Source organism: Lissotriton vulgaris, chromosome 5 (assembly GCF_964263255.1).
Source record: "Lissotriton vulgaris chromosome 5, aLisVul1.2, whole genome shotgun sequence".
NCBI classification, from domain to species: Eukaryota; Metazoa; Chordata; class Amphibia; order Caudata; family Salamandridae; genus Lissotriton; species Lissotriton vulgaris.
Window position 1 is genome coordinate 1,566,794,646 of NC_141693.1, and position 19,023 is coordinate 1,566,813,668.

At 45.0% G+C, this 19,023-nt stretch overlaps 11 non-coding genes across 11 annotated transcripts; 8 read left to right on the plus strand and 3 right to left on the minus strand.

The window, feature by feature from the left end:
- Nucleotides 1-64: 64 nt before the first annotated feature.
- Nucleotides 65-146, plus strand: TRNAS-GCU (transfer RNA serine (anticodon GCU)). The gene has a single exon. It is a non-coding gene; the product is annotated as a tRNA-Ser (tRNA).
- Nucleotides 147-736: 590 nt separating this feature from the next.
- TRNAT-UGU (transfer RNA threonine (anticodon UGU)) lies at nucleotides 737-808 on the plus strand. Its single transcript has one exon. It is a non-coding gene; the product is annotated as a tRNA-Thr (tRNA).
- A 1,170-nt stretch (nucleotides 809-1,978) lies between these two features.
- On the minus strand, nucleotides 1,979-2,073 carry TRNAI-UAU (transfer RNA isoleucine (anticodon UAU)). The gene is made up of 2 exons: nucleotides 2,036-2,073; nucleotides 1,979-2,014 (listed from the first exon to the last, which is right to left on the minus strand). It is a non-coding gene; the product is annotated as a tRNA-Ile (tRNA).
- A 289-nt stretch (nucleotides 2,074-2,362) lies between these two features.
- TRNAS-GCU (transfer RNA serine (anticodon GCU)) lies at nucleotides 2,363-2,444 on the plus strand. The gene has a single exon. It is a non-coding gene; the product is annotated as a tRNA-Ser (tRNA).
- A 590-nt stretch (nucleotides 2,445-3,034) lies between these two features.
- TRNAT-UGU (transfer RNA threonine (anticodon UGU)) lies at nucleotides 3,035-3,106 on the plus strand. Its single transcript has one exon. It is a non-coding gene; the product is annotated as a tRNA-Thr (tRNA).
- A 9,817-nt stretch (nucleotides 3,107-12,923) lies between these two features.
- On the minus strand, nucleotides 12,924-13,018 carry TRNAI-UAU (transfer RNA isoleucine (anticodon UAU)). The gene is made up of 2 exons: nucleotides 12,981-13,018; nucleotides 12,924-12,959 (listed from the first exon to the last, which is right to left on the minus strand). It is a non-coding gene; the product is annotated as a tRNA-Ile (tRNA).
- Nucleotides 13,019-13,307: 289 nt separating this feature from the next.
- TRNAS-GCU (transfer RNA serine (anticodon GCU)) lies at nucleotides 13,308-13,389 on the plus strand. The gene has a single exon. It is a non-coding gene; the product is annotated as a tRNA-Ser (tRNA).
- Nucleotides 13,390-13,979: 590 nt separating this feature from the next.
- On the plus strand, nucleotides 13,980-14,051 carry TRNAT-UGU (transfer RNA threonine (anticodon UGU)). The gene has a single exon. It is a non-coding gene; the product is annotated as a tRNA-Thr (tRNA).
- A 1,170-nt stretch (nucleotides 14,052-15,221) lies between these two features.
- TRNAI-UAU (transfer RNA isoleucine (anticodon UAU)) lies at nucleotides 15,222-15,316 on the minus strand. The gene is made up of 2 exons: nucleotides 15,279-15,316; nucleotides 15,222-15,257 (listed from the first exon to the last, which is right to left on the minus strand). It is a non-coding gene; the product is annotated as a tRNA-Ile (tRNA).
- A 289-nt stretch (nucleotides 15,317-15,605) lies between these two features.
- TRNAS-GCU (transfer RNA serine (anticodon GCU)) lies at nucleotides 15,606-15,687 on the plus strand. Its single transcript has one exon. It is a non-coding gene; the product is annotated as a tRNA-Ser (tRNA).
- Nucleotides 15,688-16,277: 590 nt separating this feature from the next.
- TRNAT-UGU (transfer RNA threonine (anticodon UGU)) lies at nucleotides 16,278-16,349 on the plus strand. The gene has a single exon. It is a non-coding gene; the product is annotated as a tRNA-Thr (tRNA).
- Nucleotides 16,350-19,023: the final 2,674 nt, after the last annotated feature.

Here is a 19,023-nt window from a genome sequence, read left to right on the forward strand (position 1 = left end):
TGCTTATTTTTAATTAGCACATAGTTAGAATTTCCCCAAAAATGAAATATAGGCCCCTAAGGCAGACGAGGTGGCCGAGTGGTTAAGGCGATGGACTGCTAATCCATTGTGCTCTGCACGCGTGGGTTCGAATCCCACCTTTGTCGGAAAGCCATCAGACACTCTTTTGAAGGTGAGCATGTCTCGAAGTACAATTACACTCTCTTTCAAGACACTGCCATAATCCACTAGAACGGCCCAACTGACTAGTCCATTATGGCATTTTATGTCAAATAAAGGGAAGTATTTTGTGCTTAATTGAAATTAGATCTTTCATGAAGTGTCCAGAGGATTGCCTATTCCTCACTCCTGGCCTTCCAACCAGTTTGGATAGATAGACTGATAAGAAAGCATTTCTTACTCCTAAAGTTTCAGCCGTCTCAAGTGTATGAGTGTTTACATTTGTCTGCCCCACAGAGACAGATCACTTCTAATAAGTGAGTTCTCTATCTGTCACTGATTGCGGACATACTCTCTAGAGCTTTCAGTATGGTCATAAATGTGAATACTCTTATGTTCTCAAATCAAAATGGAGTTTTTCCTACTTTCAAGAAAAGTGTCTTAAGCATGCTCTTCGATTTGTGCACGCATGTAGTCATTCAAATGCAACTGCATTTCCATACAGAGTCTCAAAATCATAGATATCGTCATACCGCAGTAAGAATACATGTTGCGATTTACAAACTGCATGCAGACCGGCCTTGTAGCTCAGTGGCAGAGCACTGGTCTTGTAAACCAGAGGTCATGAGTTCAAGCCTCATCAGGGCCTTTTTATATGTGTGTTTCTGTATGTTGTTTTCGAGTCATTCTTTCTAGGACTCACACCTTGTCTTAAGTTTGCTTATTGACAAGCTTCCGTTTCCTGCTTTCATCTTATCAAGAAGACTTCATGAAAACCATTGAACCATAAACTATTGCCTCACCCCTTCCGATCGCCTGACGAACGCCTGACAAACGCCATTCTCACCCCGCCGGGCAAGCCCTGCCGGGCAAAGCCAAATAAGCCATGCATATTTAAAGTTCCTTTGAAAGGCAGGGCGAGGACTAGGACGTCTGTTCCGACTGAGTCTGCATCCACAGAAAGGATGAAATAAGGCTCTAGAAATTTCACCAAGGAGATATGAACTTCATCCCCCTTAAAATACTTTTTCTCCCAGATACCCCGGCTCTTAGTCAAATGAGGTTAATCTTCAAAACCCCACCCCCACTAACCATAAATATTCACCTCTCCTGCTGTCCATTCAATTGATACAAGGTATCTTGTACATGGAGAGAATGTGAGAAAAAGCAGAATTGCTTCATAGATTTGGTGACCTTGGATGGGTGGGCTGGATAAAGAAGTGAACTTGGTTTCCAGAAAGGGAGTATCATGATGGGAATGAGGAAAAGAGAACATGGACCACATTCACAGGTTAGAGAAATAAATGTAATAGGTTCAATGGTTTTGAAAAGCTAACTTTGAGCAGGAATTGTTTTTTAAAATTGCAAAGAATTAAAAAAGTCAATGTGGGATTGGAGGCACAATCTGAGCAGAAAGCACCATAAGCTGCTATGGTGCAACTCTTATGTTGACTAGAAACTTTAATATGATGATGCTCTTCTTTTGATATTTCTTTGAGTTAAATTGTATTGTATGTAGCTGACACAGCACTGTTTGCAGCTCCTCAGTTTATGGTTATCCCGTGACAACAATGTATTCATCATATTTATTATTCTACAAAAGAATTTTTAAATGCACTGATGTGGTGTTTGCATGCTATGCAAGATGGCACATCATGGAAACTTTATAAGGAGCATCGCATATGATATGTGATATTTGGCACCTGGAGGAGTCGGACACGCAGATCCTGAAAAGAAGTAAAGACTCTTTAGCAAAAGCCATCTTTATTCTGAGTCTAATCTTTACTTTTAGTGAAATGATTTATGAAAACCAATCAGCTGCTCCAGGTGAGGCTCGAACTCACAACCTCGGCATGGCTCAGTGCAAGTACTTCTGTATAAGTACCGCGCGCTAACCGATTGCGCCACTGGAGCTCACTGTTTTCATTTCTCCCCATTTGAGCCATCTAGTGCAAACCAAGTAGATACTGCACTGCTCCATTATTCACTGAACAAGATCGACTCACATGCTAGCATGTTATCATGACTATTAAAAATACAGTCCAAATGGAATAGATTTGATAATTCTGCTATATCATGTGCTCTGTCTATTGAACACCCCATACATTTGCCGTTCTGACACAGTCTAGGATAAACTTATGCTTATTTTTAATTAGCACATAGTTAGAATTTCCCCAAAAATGAAATATAAGCCCCTAAGGCAGACGAGGTGGCCGAGTGGTTAAGGCGATGGACTGCTAATCCATTGTGCTCTGCACGCGTGGGTTCGAATCCCACCTTCGTCGGAAAGCCATCAGACACTCTTTTGAAGGTGAGCATGTCTCGAAGTACAATTACACTCTCTTTCAAGACACTGACATAATCCACTAGAAGGGCCCAACTGACTAGTCCATTATGGCATTTTATGTCAAATAAAGGGAAGTATTTTGTGCTTAATTGAAATTAGATCTTTCATGAAGTCTCCAGAGGATTGCCTATTCCTCACTCCTGGCCTTCCAACCAGTTTGGATAGATAGACTGATAAGAAAGCATTTCTTACTCCTAAAGTTTCAGCCGTCTCAAGTGTATGAGTGTTTACATTTGTCTGCCCCACAGAGACAGATCACTTCTAATAAGTGAGTTCTCTATCTGTCACTGATTGTGGACATACTCTCTAGAGCTTTCAGTATGGTCATAAATGTGAATACTCTTATGTTCTCAAATCAAAATGGAGTTTTTCCTACTTTCAAGAAAAGTGTCTTAAGCATGCTCTTCGATTTGTGCACGCATGTAGTCATTCAAATGCAACTGCATTTCCATACAGAGTCTCAAAATCATAGATATTGTCATACCGCAGTAAGAATACATGTTGCGATTTACAAACTGCAGGCAGGCCGGCCTTGTAGCTCAGTGGCAGAGCACTGGTCTTGTAAACCAGGGGTCATGAGTTCAATCCTCATCAGGGCCTTTTTATATGTGTGTTTCTGTATGTTGTTTTCGAGTCATTCTTTCTAGGACTCACACCTTGTCTTAAGTTTGCTTATTGACAAGCTTCCCTTTCCTGCTTTCATCTTATCAAGAAGACTTCATGAAAACCATTGAACCATAAACTATTGCCTCACCCCTTCCGATCGCCTGACGAACGCCTGACAAACGCCATTCTCACCCCGCCGGGCAAGCCCTGCCGGGCAAAGCCAAATAAGCCATGCATATTTAAAGTTCCTTTGAAAGGCAGAGCGAGGACTAGGACGTCTGTTCCGACTGAGTCTGCATCCACAGAAAGGATGAAATAAGGCTCTAGAAATTTCACCAAGGAGATATGAACTTCATCCCCCTTAAAATACTTTTTCTCCCAGATACCCCGGCTCTTAGTCAAATGAGGTTAATCTTCAAAACCCCACCCCCACTAACCATAAATATTCACCTCCCCTGCTGTCCATTCAATTGATACAAGGTATCTTGTACATGGAGAGAATGTGAGAACAAGCATTTACAATGCAATGGTTTTGCCTTTGTTAAAGTTAGAGCTATTGGCATTGCTCTTGACATTATTTTTATTTATGTTTTTTTTAACATAAATGGCATTGTCATTTACAATAGCAAATTCAACCACTCATCTAACCCATCTGAACTCCCAGCCACTGATCCACCCGCTCATCTATCTACGAATGCGCTTGCCAATCTCTTCATTCACCCACCCAGCTGCCCACTTGTCCATTCCGGTACCCACTCATCTATCAAAGCAGGTGCCCGCCGACCTCATCATACATCCGCTCCCTCGTCCCTCCCTCCAGCTGCCCACCTACTCATCCATCCACTCATCCTTCCACCTATTCATCCATCCGCTCACACATCCATCTGCTCATCCTTCCACCCACCCATCCGCCCGCTCATCCTTCCACCTACTCATCCATCCACTCATCCTTCCACCTACTCATCCATCCATCCATCCACCCACTCATCCATCCGCTCATCCTTCCACCTACTCATCCATCCGCTCACTCATCCATCCGCCCACTCATCCACTACAAAACAGTGGGTTGTGGTTCGTGTCTTTACAGCATAGACGTGCACTGAGGTTGTATGGGATAAACACACACATATATACATTCACCATTGGCGAAGCTGATATTTGAATTCAATATGTATTACTGGGTGGATTTTTTGTTCTATGATGCTAGTATACGTATGCCCCATCCTACGAGGTATAGATTCCTGCTCGTAAAAGAAAGGTGTGAATATTCTGCCTGGATCTGCTCAGCGTCTGGCTAGTAATTAACAGTATCATTAACAATGTGCATTACGCGCACTATGCAAACTTGCTTTATAAATGGACGCTATATCTGACAGCAAGAGTGCTACACGTACACTATAGATACTTGAACAACATATTGTCTGTAGTAGACGCGCGTGAACATTCTCCAGACATCCGTGCCACGATTTGCTGCGTGTGCGCTGCAGGTCATTTCCCATGTGCATACAGGTACCTTGGTAAGCTGAATAAAGCAGCGCAGTGTGTGCAATTTATAGGACGTGTCTGTGTGCACCCCACAGGCCTTCATAAGTGGCTGACAGCACACCGTGTACACCTTACAGGACTTGGCGGTGCCACGGCTGTGCGCACTCACATCCAATCCCCATTATGCATATGCGGGGCAGTCGAGGTCGCACTAACAGGTGGTTCCCTTACTATGCCGCAAAGAGAGGAAGGTGGCGTGAAGCGCCGGCCCTCGCGCGACGGAACCAGGCGGACATAAACAGCTCGGCCTTGTTAAAACATAAGAAACAAAACACTTTCCAATTCGGGTGGGGGGGGGGGGATTGGGGGAGGAGGGAGGTGGACGACAGAACCACCCACCCTAACCCTCAGCAGCTGAAACGTCGGCCCGAAGCCGCCTGTCAGGACCTACTGAAGCCACCGCACACTGCTGCTGACGGATGATGTGGGTGCGGCCAGCTCGCCACAGAGGCCCAGGGCGACAGGGGCAGCAGGTGAGCATGTCGCCAGGGTTGCAGAACCCCCCTGCCCCCCCACCCCCAACAGCTTACCTTTAACTTACTGCGGCAGCTCAGACGAGCCTGGCTTGCCCCCCTCAAAGTTGGTGACGCACCTACGCAACACAGGGCGGCCAGGGGCTAGAGGACTCCCGCTCCTCCCTCTAGACTGGCCAGAACTCTGGGGCTCCCCCTTCACTTGGGAGCCCAGGGAAGGACACGGCAGGCGGCTTCTTCTCCTTGCGCTGGAGCTCTTCTTCTCCGGCACTTCCGCTTGTCCCGCCCCCGGCCTGCCTGACTTCCGGGTCGCAGCCAATCGCAGCGCGGCCCTGGGGTCGGGAGGCCGGACAGCGCCTCCTAATCTCCCACCGGGCCGGCGGCGGTGTAAACACGGGGCAATGCCAGGTGGGCACCGGCTTCAATTAAAATATAAAGCGAGGTGGCACTCGCTCAAAGACGGCAATGTCCCTGGCAGGGTGGGCACCTGCCAAGGGGCTCAAAAAAATCGGCAAGGGACGAGGCAACTGTATTGAGGGCGGGTGCCGTCAATGCCGGAACAGACTCGGGGCGTTCCCGAGAACTGGCTTTCGGCTGACGTTGCCAAAAGCCAAAAATTCTCGGGAACGCCCCCGAATCTGGTCCTGCATTGACGGACAAACGTGTCTTCCAATGGCTAGCCTCCATTTATGGAGCTAGCCAATGAAAGACGGGGGCGGATTCCCAGCCCCCATACTATACTCATTAGCTTTTTCCTAGCACATGCGTACTTCGTACGCATTGGCTAGGCAAAACCTAAAACCTGTCAGCTGTAGACTAAATGGGAATCAAATGAGCGACAAACTCATGAAACTTCATGAAATGTGAACTTGATTAAATGTGTCTGGTCATTATGCCGGTGTCTACTTTAACCTCTTCCCGTTCCTAATACATAGGGATCTTATACATTTCAACATTTTTACTTTTCTCCTATTGGGTTTTAATACTAGCTTCAGTATTTTTAATGCTGCTGCAGAAAAGGGCGTTTAACCTGCTCGTTTCAAGTTCAAATCCAGGGGGAAACAACTATGCAATTGATAGAAGGGTTGCTACTGGGTTGGCTAACAGCAATTATCATTGAACATAAACAAGCAATCCAGTTTTTAGCGATGAGTATAAAAGTACGAAAGATATAATTGCTTGTGAGCATTTACAAGGTCTAAATAAATAAATAGCACCTCAGCTGGAAATGTTTCAATTTTTAAATCAACGTATTTCTTTCAGTCTTGACTTAAATCTCAGACTTCGGTGTCACACTAGGCTGATTGGGTTATTACATAACAATGACAAAAAATGGGTCAATCAACTTTTAATGTAACTTTTTACAGCACTCAAAAATGTTGATCGTACATAAAAGAAGGCTTATTCCAAACTATATTAGAATTCCTGCTAGGTCTATCACCCACAGAGCTGAACCTATGAGATTGCAAATGTAAAACAAATTCCACAATTAACTATTTTGTAATTCAAAAGGATGGGCTGAGTACATATTGTGGAAAATGCATCCTGTGTCAAACAGGCTAGCAGACACAGTTCTTATTGTCTGTAATGATTACGATAGATTGCCTCCATTCCCCTGTCGCAAGTCCATGCCTCCCACTAAGCCCTAACAAGGTCACGCCCTCATCCTTTTGAAGAAACTATAGCATGTGCGGAATGTATACGAGTGGGTCTGAAACATCTGTATACTACAAACTGGACTTTAGTAATTCCACTAGTTTACTCTCCGAATTGAAGCAACTCCCTTATGGCGCATATAGATCGGTGCGTTTATTAATTCATCCGTAATACAGCCCATATGATCACTCATAGAAAGAAATAACTGAGGTGGATCAACACAATGCTTCTCGGAGAAGGCTTCATTTCCAACTATCTGATTGCTCAGCCTTCTCCTCCTTGGCCATCAGTAAGTCAGTTCAGTTTCACAATCACGCCCTTATGAAACCTCTTTCCGCATCATGCTAATTCCTTGATGTGAGGACAATCTCTGCATAGTTCACTGTATTTAAATATTGTCTGGCCTTCAACTCTGTGAAGCCAAAGATACTGTGAAATGCCAACAGATGGTTGGATTGTGTTTCCATAGCAAAGTCGTTTATAATAATTGCCTTATGGATGCAATTGCCATTCTCATCATATTCAATTCACAAAATGCTATTATAGGACAGGCTGCAATAGTTTGTTTTAGGAAATGTGCTGAAAACTCGGATTGCCTCGCCACGTTGATCTGAATACAGACCAGCCTGCTGCAAAACTGTCGCAATACTTATGTGTAATCAACAACAGTGAAATTGTGGTGTATGGAACAGATTTCTCTACAGCAGAAGATGTTTAAATCCCATAAAGATGGCATGGGACTGACGAGGGACGTATTAACTCAAACGATAATCCAGACAATTTCATGGGATCCCGTGATATCCCACGCCGCAGGGAGGGAGTTTGTGACTAAATGCGGATTTAATAGTCTTTGGCTCTGACTGAAGGTCAGAGGCATTTATCAATAACTCAAATTAAGCAACTTAAAACATTTCATAATGTCCCCCCCCCCCCCAAAAAAAAACCTTAGCAACATTCATTATCACAGAAGCAAAGCATAATATGGAATAAAAAGTCCTAATAAAGGTCATGAAATAGGATTGCACATTCAGATACCGGTGATGCTCCTATATGTAGTTTGGGAATCTTAATAAATGTTAGTGCATTTCCATTATTTGGGGCTTTATTTATTTAGAAAAATTGTCATTATTAAGTAGTGGTTAGCTAGTAAAAATACTTTTCAGCCCATATTATATGGCCTGCAGAAAATCTCAGTGAACAAGCTCAGTTTTCATAAGACCCCATGAGCCTCCGGACTGCTGGCAGGTAAGTGGCAAGGAGTAAAAATGTAAGGCAACAAGTATATTAGACTTGAGGGACCCCCTGCATCATACAAGATATGCATGCAGACCTTTCACTAATTAGTTGTATAGAGGCAATGAATAATGGGCTACCTCCAATAACAGTTTTAGCAATAAAAAAATTCTGAAGACTACTGGTAGCATTAAACGGCTTTCAAGAAATCTCAAAGCGACAAACCTAGGTGCACATGGCTGTTCCTCTGATTTCATATTTTCTGTTTTAAGTTTGGGGTGCAAATAAATCCACTATTCCTTTCTGCCCATCTATTTGACTTTTAGTTGCCCATCATTGTCGCCCCACTTATAATTTCCAATAAATACATTCAGTGCTAGACATGCCTCAGCGTGATGCATGCACAGACCTCAGCGACAGAGGAGAAATTGAAAATAAATGTGAGCCCAAGTGTCTTCTTAACACATACAGTCGTAGTAAAGCAATTCCCCCTCAAATGCTCATTAAATAAATCAGAGCAATAATGACGGCCATTATACAGGATTATGGATTATATTATTTGATGAGTTTGGTGCAAGGACAATGAAAAGGTGTAGAGCGCGCAAGTCGGCTGAATATCAAGCATATGTAGAGCTTTGCTGTCAAAAATCAGCCAACAACAGGTTAGATTTCTGGCACATAACCAGATGTGATTAATAGTTTTCCATTACATTACAGACATATTATTAATGTATTAACAATGTCAGACTTTGGCAAGGACTGATGTAGCAGAACTCAGTTTGTCTGCAGAATCTCCATTTAATGCGCTTCCATTGACAACGGAAGAGATATTGACCAACGAGCAATAGGTATAATTTGCTACAGGTCAGGAGACTTTTTAATACTGCCAGGCTCGTTGTATAGAATTTGTTTCAGAATGGTGCCTCATTCCTTTTGGTGCTTTGTTAACCAATTCCTTTTTATCTTTAAAATAGATATGATCTCTTCCTTTAAAAAGGCGCAAAGAACCAAACGACGGAGCTTGTCTCAGGGTACCATGGGAGCAGACACATTCACTCTAGCTGCGTGATCTAGCAACGCCCTCAACGAACTCTGCTTCCCAGCCATTATTCCACTGTGAACTCTGGAGACAAGAGGCATTTACACTAACGAGGAAATCAGGGCCTTTTGTATAAATTATATATGTGTAGGGAACGGCTTGTATCATCCATAAATCCATATCTACTGGCTCTAGCATTTTTTTTTTTTTTTTTTAGTGTGCACATGGTAACTACATGAAAATGAGAAGAAATAAGGAAAAATATTTTTGGCTGTATTAATTTTAATTGCTAAGTTAAAAGAAAACCCCAAAGGAAAGGAGGATCATTGTAGTGTGTGCATTTCGTACCAATTTTTGTGTTTTAAGTTGTCAAAACTGCAGGTCAAACGGTAGGATTCATTTTTTTTTTTCAGCAAGACATCTGTTAGCACTTTCAGTTTATTGATAGCTCCTAATCGGAAGGGCAAAAGGTTCCCTACTCAGATACATTCAAGAAAATATATTTAGTGGAACGCAGAGAAACGAAGGAACTGATATTTTGAAAGAAATCTATTTAAGGGTTATCCTTCTAGTTATGATTAACATGAAATTGAAGCACTTCTGAGTCAGAATTTCAATGTGTGACGTCCATGGGGACAATGTGACAATCAGCAAGGTTCTGATTATTGTCATACATGGTACTGAAGATGTGCGTACATGCATACACTCTAATTATAGCACAACCTTCAATAGGAATCTGAGGCAGACGCTGTTTTAATTGGGCTGGCGTAGATATATCGCCATATGTAAAACATTACAGTTGCTGTGACGTGTCAAAGACGACTGAGCAAATGTATGCACCAAAAAAGTGCACATTCTATAAACGACAATTACAGGATATCAATGACACTTAATTGGCTCATTTGACACAAAAAAATAAAACAAATTAAAATCATCGTCCTTGTAAATAGGAAATGGATTTTCAAAGAAAACGCAGCACAGTTGTAAAATCACTGGAAGAGAACTTGCTGTAAAAACATGTTTACTGTACTCCATCACATAGGAATTAGTGTTATTTTATCAAAAAGCATTGTGGCCTCGATAAAGTGAAATATGCTGGACATGACAGGTTCAGTTCTTTCCAGATTTGATTCTTAGCAAATGGATAACACGTGCCTCGCCTAAGAGGGTCGTTTGTGTGGTATGTATATGTACTCAAATAGCTTTTTGAAGGCACGGGTTTGCCAGATATGAGCATCGCCTTCAGACGGTGTCTAAAATGTGAGCAAACGCTCAAAGAGGACTCCAGGCCGGGCCCGTGTGTGTGCCTGGCACAGATGTGCCCAGGTACATCACACATGGGCAGTGCCCACTAATGTAGCTCAGAACACAGCTGGACCACTCTCGGGCTCTGCAGCCAATCATACATCATCTGCCATTTATCGCCACAGGTAGGAGATCGCACAACCTTGACCTCCTTTGCAGTAGCCACCAGAGCCCCTCGGTCTGGCCCGTCAACCCGCCCCTGCGTGCAGCTCATTGGCAGCACGGAATGCTTGGCCTTATTCCTGCAGCAGAGCTGCTATTAACCATGCACATTAACCAGTCCGTGAAACATAAATCTCGGCAGAGGCAGGGGCCGAATGCATCGCGTGATTGGTGCATTACTCGTGCCACCCGAATCCCGCGCGCATTAATAATGCAGATAATACAGGCAGGTATGCATTCGCGCGAGGCCAGCCTCCGACCTCCCCTCGTGCTGCACGAACAGTCTCACGCATTCCTTGGCATGCACCTGCCAAGGAATGCGCCGAGGGTCTACTCGCATTCTACAATGACATTTTGCAGAACGGCAGATGTTTTGCAAACTCTGGACAGCGATTCAGTCTTTACAGAGTGCCGTGAAACTTTTTTTTGGGAGGCTGCTACTGGAGCCGGGCACCTGGGACGTGCATGCAGTTTGCTGGCCGAGGACGTGGGCTTGCCTCAGTCTGTGAAAGAGCGCAGCCGGTCCGCTGCCGAGGGGACATCTGTGATGAGACTCCCACGTCAGGGGGAGACCCTCCTCCCCACAACATAAGTAAAAAAAACACACTGGGAGCGATTCATGCCCCCGCTCAGAGGTAATCGCCTGCCCGGGACCAAAGACGGAAACTTCGGATGAAGGGGGCGGGGTCTGCAAGTCACCGCCAGCGCTATAGACTTCAGGGCATTCCCTCATCCCATTCTCTCGGTACCAGAAGTCGGCATTAGTGAGCTCAGACATCTCCGGCATTAATAAATGGTGTAATCTTGAAATCACTCTACCGTGACGCGGTGTGTAATTTATTTATTTACAGACACGCGGCTTTTCATGATGCCTCGGGCCCGGTGCAAGCTGCTGGATTTAGGCCGATTCACCGGGGCAGTCACGGCGGGGACCAGGGACCCAACACCAGGGCCGAGGCGGGACTTGCTCTTTCCCCGGGGCTCCTCCTTCGCTCGGGAGCCTCGGGACAGAGACGTAGGCTGCTTCCTGCTCTCCACTCCCCCTTCTCCCGATGACACGGCGGAGGCTGGGCCGGCTGGGCCAATCCCAGCGCGGCCCTGGCTGTATGACGGAGTATGACGGACGGCTGCTTATCTGTGCACGCGGGTGCCCTTCACGAGGACACATCCTCTGCTCGGCCTGTTTCCTGTTTTCAGATCGTGTTTCCGCTGCCTATCTCCCCTGAATGGTGACTGGTGAAGGGGTGGCCGTAAAGTTCAAATGGCAGCCTACTTCGAGGAAACACTGAAGAACAACAGGGCAATTTTTAAAAAGAAAAAACACGTCGAGCTGGTGAAAACACGCCGGAAAGCAACGGTGCTGTCGTGAGCGAGTTTGGAAAACAAGGGACTGTCATGTTGGAATTAATGATGATGACAAGCACTATCAGTACGCGTGTTTTCGCAATTTGGCAGTTCACTCACCTGCACTGTTACTGCAGAAGTAACAGAAGACGCAGAAGTGCCGGCAATGCCGGACCAGACACGGGGGCGTTCCCGGCGTCGCGTGACGTCGGCAAAAGCCAAAGAATCTCAGGAACGCCCCCGTGTCTGGTCCGGCATTGACGGACAGGCCCCTCGTCCAATGGCAAGGCTCCGTTTACGGAGCCAGCCAATCAATGACGAGGGCCGACCCAAAGCCACACACACAACTCAAGAGGTTTTTTGGCACATGCGCAAAGCGCATGGCCAGTCAAAACCTAAAAAGCAGAATTGCTTCATAGATTTGGTGACCTTGGATGGGTGGGCTGGATAAAGAAGTGAACTTGGTTTCCGGAAAGGGAGTATCATGATGGGAATGAGGAAAAGAGAACATGGACCACATTCACAGGTTAGAGAAATAAATGTAATAGGTTCAATGGTTTTGAAAAGCTAACTTTGAGCAGGAATTGTTTTTTAAAATTGCAAAGAATTAAAAAAGTCAATGTGGGATTGGAGGCACAATCTGAGCAGAAAGCACCATAAGCTGCTATGGTGCAACTCTTATGTTGACTAGAAACTTTAATATGATGATGCTCTTCTTTTGATATTTCTTTGAGTTAAATTGTATTGTATGTAGCTGACACAGCACTGTTTGCAGCTCCTCAGTTTATGGTTATCCCGTGACAACAATGTATTCATCATATTTATTATTCTACAAAAGAATTTTTAAATGCACTGATGTGGTGTTTGCATGCTATGCAAGATGGCACATCATGGAAACTTTATAAGGAGCATCGCATATGATATGTGATATTTGGCACCTGGAGGAGTCGGACACGCAGATCCTGAAAAGAAGTAAAGACTCTTTAGCAAAAGCCGTCTTTATTCTGAGTCTAATCTTTACTTTTAGTGAAATGATTTATGAAAACCAATCAGCTGCTCCAGGTGAGGCTCGAACTCACAACCTCGGCATGGCTCAGTGCAAGTACTGCTGTATAAGTACCGCGCACTAACCGATTGCGCCACTGGAGCTCACTGTTTTCATTTCTCCCCATTTGAGCCATCTAGTGCAAACCAAGTAGATACTGCACTGCTCCATTATTCACTGAACAAGATCGACTCACATGCTAGCATGTTATCATGACTATTAAAAATACAGTCCAAATGGAATAGATTTGATAATTCTGCTATATCATGTGCTCTGTCTATTGAACACCCCATACATTTGCCGTTCTGACACAGTCTAGGATAAACTTATGCTTATTTTTAATTAGCACATAGTTAGAATTTCCCCAAAAATGAAATATAGGCCCCTAAGGCAGACGAGGTGGCCGAGTGGTTAAGGCGATGGACTGCTAATCCATTGTGCTCTGCACGCGTGGGTTCGAATCCCACCTTTGTCGGAAAGCCATCAGACACTCTTTTGAAGGTGAGCATGTCTCGAAGTACAATTACACTCTCTTTCAAGACACTGCCATAATCCACTAGAACGGCCCAACTGACTAGTCCATTATGGCATTTTATGTCAAATAAAGGGAAGTATTTTGTGCTTAATTGAAATTAGATCTTTCATGAAGTGTCCAGAGGATTGCCTATTCCTCACTCCTGGCCTTCCAACCAGTTTGGATAGATAGACTGATAAGAAAGCATTTCTTACTCCTAAAGTTTCAGCCGTCTCAAGTGTATGAGTGTTTACATTTGTCTGCCCCACAGAGACAGATCACTTCTAATAAGTGAGTTCTCTATCTGTCACTGATTGCGGACATACTCTCTAGAGCTTTCAGTATGGTCATAAATGTGAATACTCTTATGTTCTCAAATCAAAATGGAGTTTTTCCTACTTTCAAGAAAAGTGTCTTAAGCATGCTCTTCGATTTGTGCACGCATGTAGTCATTCAAATGCAACTGCATTTCCATACAGAGTCTCAAAATCATAGATATCGTCATACCGCAGTAAGAATACATGTTGCGATTTACAAACTGCAGGCAGGCCGGCCTTGTAGCTCAGTGGCAGAGCACTGGTCTTGTAAACCAGGGGTCATGAGTTCAATCCTCATCAGGGCCTTTTTATATGTGTGTTTCTGTATGTTGTTTTCGAGTCATTCTTTCTAGGACTCACACCTTGTCTTAAGTTTGCTTATTGACAAGCTTCCCTTTCCTGCTTTCATCTTATCAAGAAGACTTCATGAAAACCATTGAACCATAAACTATTGCCTCACCCCTTCCGATCGCCTGACGAACGCCTGACAAACGCCATTCTCACCCCGCCGGGCAAGCCCTGCCGGGCAAAGCCAAATAAGCCATGCATATTTAAAGTTCCTTTGAAAGGCAGGGCGAGGACTAGGACGTCTGTTCCGACTGAGTCTGCATCCACAGAAAGGATGAAATAAGGCTCTAGAAATTTCACCAAGGAGATATGAACTTCATCCCCCTTAAAATACTTTTTCTCCCAGATACCCCGGCTCTTAGTCAAATGAGGTTAATCTTCAAAACCCCACCCCCACTAACCATAAATATTCACCTCTCCTGCTGTCCATTCAATTGATACAAGGTATCTTGTACATGGAGAGAATGTGAGAAAAAGCAGAATTGCTTCATAGATTTGGTGACCTTGGATGGGTGGGCTGGATAAAGAAGTGAACTTGGTTTCCAGAAAGGGAGTATCATGATGGGAATGAGGAAAAGAGAACATGGACCACATTCACAGGTTAGAGAAATAAATGTAATAGGTTCAATGGTTTTGAAAAGCTAACTTTGAGCAGGAATTGTTTTTTAAAATTGCAAAGAATTAAAAAAGTCAATGTGGGATTGGAGGCACAATCTGAGCAGAAAGCACCATAAGCTGCTATGGTGCAACTCTTATGTTGACTAGAAACTTTAATATGATGATGCTCTTCTTTTGATATTTCTTTGAGTTAAATTGTATTGTATGTAGCTGACACAGCACTGTTTGCAGCTCCTCAGTTTATGGTTATCCCGTGACAACAATGTATTCATCATATTTATTATTCTACAAAAGAATTTTTAAATGCACTGATGTGGTGTTTGCATGCTATGCAAGATGGCACATCATGGAAACTTTATAAGGAGCATCGCATATGATATGTGATATTTGGCACCTGGAGGAGTCGGACACGCAGATCCTGAAAAGAAGTAAAGACTCTTTAGCAAAAGCCATCTTTATTCTGAGTCTAATCTTTACTTTTAGTGAAATGATTTATGAAAACCAATCAGCTGCTCCAGGTGAGGCTCGAACTCACAACCTCGGCATGGCTCAGTGCAAGTACTTCTGTATAAGTACCGCGCGCTAACCGATTGCGCCACTGGAGCTCACTGTTTTCATTTCTCCCCATTTGAGCCATCTAGTGCAAACCAAGTAGATACTGCACTGCTCCATTATTCACTGAACAAGATCGACTCACATGCTAGCATGTTATCATGACTATTAAAAATACAGTCCAAATGGAATAGATTTGATAATTCTGCTATATCATGTGCTCTGTCTATTGAACACCCCATACATTTGCCGTTCTGACACAGTCTAGGATAAACTTATGCTTATTTTTAATTAGCACATAGTTAGAATTTCCCCAAAAATGAAATATAAGCCCCTAAGGCAGACGAGGTGGCCGAGTGGTTAAGGCGATGGACTGCTAATCCATTGTGCTCTGCACGCGTGGGTTCGAATCCCACCTTCGTCGGAAAGCCATCAGACACTCTTTTGAAGGTGAGCATGTCTCGAAGTACAATTACACTCTCTTTCAAGACACTGACATAATCCACTAGAAGGGCCCAACTGACTAGTCCATTATGGCATTTTATGTCAAATAAAGGGAAGTATTTTGTGCTTAATTGAAATTAGATCTTTCATGAAGTCTCCAGAGGATTGCCTATTCCTCACTCCTGGCCTTCCAACCAGTTTGGATAGATAGACTGATAAGAAAGCATTTCTTACTCCTAAAGTTTCAGCCGTCTCAAGTGTATGAGTGTTTACATTTGTCTGCCCCACAGAGACAGATCACTTCTAATAAGTGAGTTCTCTATCTGTCACTGATTGTGGACATACTCTCTAGAGCTTTCAGTATGGTCATAAATGTGAATACTCTTATGTTCTCAAATCAAAATGGAGTTTTTCCTACTTTCAAGAAAAGTGTCTTAAGCATGCTCTTCGATTTGTGCACGCATGTAGTCATTCAAATGCAACTGCATTTCCATACAGAGTCTCAAAATCATAGATATTGTCATACCGCAGTAAGAATACATGTTGCGATTTACAAACTGCAGGCAGGCCGGCCTTGTAGCTCAGTGGCAGAGCACTGGTCTTGTAAACCAGGGGTCATGAGTTCAATCCTCATCAGGGCCTTTTTATATGTGTGTTTCTGTATGTTGTTTTCGAGTCATTCTTTCTAGGACTCACACCTTGTCTTAAGTTTGCTTATTGACAAGCTTCCCTTTCCTGCTTTCATCTTATCAAGAAGACTTCATGAAAACCATTGAACCATAAACTATTGCCTCACCCCTTCCGATCGCCTGACGAACGCCTGACAAACGCCATTCTCACCCCGCCGGGCAAGCCCTGCCGGGCAAAGCCAAATAAGCCATGCATATTTAAAGTTCCTTTGAAAGGCAGAGCGAGGACTAGGACGTCTGTTCCGACTGAGTCTGCATCCACAGAAAGGATGAAATAAGGCTCTAGAAATTTCACCAAGGAGATATGAACTTCATCCCCCTTAAAATACTTTTTCTCCCAGATACCCCGGCTCTTAGTCAAATGAGGTTAATCTTCAAAACCCCACCCCCACTAACCATAAATATTCACCTCCCCTGCTGTCCATTCAATTGATACAAGGTATCTTGTACATGGAGAGAATGTGAGAACAAGCATTTACAATGCAATGGTTTTGCCTTTGTTAAAGTTAGAGCTATTGGCATTGCTCTTGACATTATTTTTATTTATGTTTTTTTTAACATAAATGGCATTGTCATTTACAATAGCAAATTCAACCACTCATCTAACCCATCTGAACTCCCAGCCACTGATCCACCCGCTCATCTATCTACGAATGCGCTTGCCAATCTCTTCATTCACCCACCCAGCTGCCCACTTGTCCATTCCGGTACCCACTCATCTATCAAAGCAGGTGCCCGCCGACCTCATCATACATCCGCTCCCTCGTCCCTCCCTCCAGCTGCCCACCTACTCATCCATCCACTCATCCTTCCACCTATTCATCCATCCGCTCACACATCCATCTGCTCATCCTTCCACCCACCCATCCGCCCGCTCATCCTTCCACCTACTCATCCATCCACTCATCCTTCCACCTACTCATCCATCCATCCATCCACCCACTCATCCATCCGCTCATCCTTCCACCTACTCATCCATCCGCTCACTCATCCATCCGCCCACTCATCCACTACAAAACAGTGGGTTGTGGTTCGTGTCTTTACAGCATAGACGTGCACTGAGGTTGTATGGGATAAACACACACATATATACATTCACCATTGGCGAAGCTGATATTTGAATTCAATATGTATTACTGGGTGGATTTTTTGTTCTATGATGCTAGTATACGTATGCCCCATCCTACGAGGTATAGATTCCTGCTCGTAATAGAAAGGTGTGAATATTCTGCCTGGATCTGCTCAGCGTCTGGCTAGTAATTAACAGTATCATTAACAATGTGCATTACGCGCACTATGCAAACTTGCTTTATAAATGGACGCTATATCTGACAGCAAGAGTGCTACACGTACACTATAGATACTTGAACAACATATTGTCTGTAGTAGACGCGCGTGAACATTCTCCAGACATCCGTGCCACGATTTGCTGCGTGTGCGCTGCAGGTCATTTCCCATGTGCATACAGGTACCTTGGTAAGCTGAATAAAGCAGCGCAGTGTGTGCAATTTATAGGACGTGTCTGTGTGCACCCCACAGGCCTTCATAAGTGGCTGACAGCACACCGTGTACACCTTACAGGACTTGGCGGTGCCACGGCTGTGCGCACTCACATCCAATCCCCATTATGCATATGCGGGGCAGTCGAGGTCGCACTAACAGGTGGTTCCCTTACTATGCCGCAAAGAGAGGAAGGTGGCGTGAAGCGCCGGCCCTCGCGCGACGGAACCAGGCGGACATAAACAGCTCGGCCTTGTTAAAACATAAGAAACAAAACACTTTCCAATTCGGGTGGGGGGGGGGGGATTGGGGGAGGAGGGAGGTGGACGACAGAACCACCCACCCTAACCCTCAGCAGCTGAAACGTCGGCCCGAAGCCGCCTGTCAGGACCTACTGAAGCCACCGCACACTGCTGCTGACGGATGATGTGGGTGCGGCCAGCTCGCCACAGAGGCCCAGGGCGACAGGGGCAGCAGGTGAGCATGTCGCCAGGGTTGCAGAACCCCCCTGCCCCCCCACCCCCAACAGCTTACCTTTAACTTACTGCGGCAGCTCAGACGAGCCTGGCTTGCCCCCCTCAAAGTTGGTGACGCACCTACGCAACACAGGGCGGCCAGGGGCTAGAGGACTCCCGCTCCTCCCTCTAGACTGGCCAGAACTCTGGGGCTCCCCCTTCACTTGGGAGCCCAGGGAAGGACACGGCAGGCGGCTTCTTCTCCTTGCGCTGGAGCTCTTCTTCTCCGGCACTTCCGCTTGTCCCGCCCCCGGCCTGCCTGACTTCCGGGTCGCAGCCAATCGCAGCGCGGCCCTGGGGTCGGGAGGCCGGACAGCGCCTCCTAATCTCCCACCGGGCCGGCGGCGGTGTAAACACGGGGCAATGCCAGGTGGGCACCGGCTTCAATTAAAATATAAAGCGAGGTGGCACTCGCTCAAAGACGGCAATGTCCCTGGCAGGGTGGGCACCTGCCAAGGGGCTCAAAAAAATCGGCAAGGGACGAGGCAACTGTATTGAGGGCGGGTGCCGTCAATGCCGGAACAGACTCGGGGCGTTCCCGAGAACTGGCTTTCGGCTGACGTTGCCAAAAGCCAAAAATTCTCGGGAACGCCCCCGAATCTGGTCCTGCAT